The following is a 2,925-nucleotide window of genomic DNA, read 5'->3' as shown; positions in this document are numbered from 1 at the left end:
TTGCCCCATTCAAGGCATTTCGAGAAAGTGAGGCTATTGGAAGCTTGGCATGGCGTGGCCTTGGCATGCCTTGCCTTGGCCATGGCTTGGCCTTGGCATTGCCCCACTCAAGGCATNTATTGGAAGCTTGGCATGCCTTGCCTTGGCTCGCGTTGGCATGTCGTGCCTTGGCCTTGGCATGCCTTGCCTTGGCCTTGGCTTTGCCCCATTCAAGGCATTTCGAGACAGTGAGGCTATTGGAAGCTTGGCATGGTGTGGCATTGGCATGCCTTGCCTTGCGTTGGCATGTCGTGCCTTGGCCTTGGCATGCCTTGCCTTGGCCTTGGCATTGCCCCATTCAAGGCATTTCGGGAAAGTGAGGCTATTGGAAGCTTGGCATGGCGTGGCCTTGGCATGCCTTGCCTTGGCTTACGTCGTGCCTTGGCCTTGGCATGCCTTGGCTTGGCCTTGGCATTGCCCCATTCAAGGCATTTCGAGAAAGTGAGGCTATTGGAAACTTGGCATTGTGTGGCATTGGCATGCCTTGCCTTGCGTTGGCATGTCGTGCCTTGGCCTTGGCATGCCTTGCCTTGGCCTTGCGTTGGCATGTCTTGCCTTGCCTTGGCATTGGCATTGCAAGGCATGTCGAGAGTGATGCTATTGGAAGCTTGACATGCCATGCCTTGCCTTGCCTTGCGTTGGCATGTCTTGCCTTGGCTTGGCATTGGCATTGCAGGGCATGTCGAGAGTGAGGCTATTGGCAGCATGCCATGCCTTGCCTTGGCCTTGCGTTGGCATGTCTTGCCTTGGCCTTGGCATGCCTTGCGTTGGCATGTCTTGCCTTGCCTTGGCATTGGCATTGCAAGGCATGTCGAGAGTGAGGCTATTGGCAGCTTGACATGCCATGCCTTGCCTTGCCTTGCGTTGGCATGTCTTGCCTTGGCTTGGCATTGGCATTGCAAGGCATGTCGAGAGTGAGGCTATTGGCAGCATGCCATGCCTTGCGTTGGCATGTCTTGGCTTGGCATTGGCATTGCAAGGCATGTCGAGAGTGAGGCTATTGGCATCTTGACATGCCATGCCTTGCCTTGCCTTGCCTTGCGTTGGCATGTCTTGCTTTGGCCTTGGCATGCCTTGGCCTTGGCATGCCTTGCCTTGGCTTGGCATTGGCATTGCAAGGCATGTCGAGAGTGAGGCTATTGGCAGCTTGACATGCCATGCCTTGCCTTGCTGCCCACAGCATGCCCACATATGCCCACAGCATGCCCACAAATGTCGACAGAATTTTTCAAACCTTGTCAAACCCCATTTTTATTGAAATTTCCTCGCACAATAAGCTCCCCATAAGTAGTCTATGATTTTTAGGACCTTCTCCAACTTACAAAACTAAAAAATTCCTCCCCAATTTTTTTTAATGATTTTTTCAATTTTACGACTTCTAAAAATAATAAAAAATACTTCCCGACTTCAAAAATTTATGAAACTTTTTCTCATCATAGATTGCATTTTTCTTAGTGTCCTGCAAAAAATCAGGTCAAAATACCTTGTATTGAATTATTTAGAGCCCATTATGACTCCTCGCGCATAGTTGATGTCTCCTCCTGTCAAAGGGCAAAATGCATAAAATGCTATATAGGGGGGTGTGTGTTGCCTGCATATGCATGGCAGCCCATGCCTTCCTAGCTGCAGCCCCCTTCCCCCACGCCACACCCATGTCATGTTGCCTCGATATGTTGCCTCGGTATTATGGGTTTGTGTCGGGGTGGGGGGCTGCCACCCATGGCGGTGGTGGCCGGAATCCGGCCGCCACCACGCCGCCGCCATGGGTGAGGTGGGGAAAAAAAAAAAAAGCGTGGAAAGTTGCGAAATGGGGTTGTCTAGGCTTTTTTTTGCATGGGAGAGCACGGAGTTGCTAGGAACTCCTTCTCAAATGCACCGGCATGTCGACCACAACCTCATTTAGCAACTAACAACCACCCGTGTGGGGTGGCGGTGGGTGGATAGTCGCGGATTGGGATTGCCTAGCCAAATTTTTCAAAACAATTTCATCAAAATTAAAAACAAATGTTTCGTTGCCTTCGGAATAGTGTGGGTGGAGCGGCGAGTCGGAGCGGACCCGGTAAAGTTTAACCTCGGTGTGCACGGTTGTTTTTAGAAACTCAATCCAATACCGGGGGCGTTGAAAGTGATGCTCCTACGAGTTGCAAACCCACAAGATTTAAAGAACCTTTTCAAAACAATTTCAAACCAAAGCGTTTTAAAATCAGAAATTTTCATCAAAATGAAAAACAAATGTTTTCGGAGCGGACCCGGTAAAGTTTAACCTCGGTGTGCACGGTTGTTTTTAGAAACTCAACCCAATACGGGGACGTTGAAAGTGATGCTCCTATGATTTACAAACCCACGAGATTTTAAAAACTTTTTGACAAAAATCCTTCCAAATGACACATTTTGATCCATGGCAATTGCTCAATCCGTAGCTATCCAATCACCGCCACTCCACACCGGGCGGGAGTGGGTGAATGGTGTTCTTCCCGGGGTTGGCATAGACAATCTTTTTGCATAGAACAATCTTTTGCTTGCGAGGGAATGTCTATTCCAACCCCGGGAAGAACACCATTCACTGACTAGTGTGGGTGACGATGGGTTGGCTTTCGAGTTTACTTTGGCTTGGGGTTGTCCTCGGTTATTCTTTTGTGTTGGGAGTACGGCCACCAAACCTTCTCAATGCACGGGTATGTCGGGGGATGGCTTTCGGCGGGGTTGATGAAGAAGCTAGCCAATTGTTGGGCACACGAACACACGTGGTGGCGATGGGCGGGCTTCGGGTGGAATTTAGCTCGGGGTTGTCTTCGGTTATGCTTTTGTGTTGGGAGTGCGGCCACCAAACCTTCTCAATGCACGGGTACGTCGAGGACGGCTTTCTGCGGAGTTCATGAAGAAGCT

This window comes from Prunus dulcis, chromosome 4 (assembly GCF_902201215.1).
Source record: "Prunus dulcis chromosome 4, ALMONDv2, whole genome shotgun sequence".
NCBI lineage: Eukaryota > Viridiplantae > Streptophyta > Magnoliopsida > Rosales > Rosaceae > Prunus > Prunus dulcis.
This window is presented reverse-complemented; position numbering follows the sequence as displayed.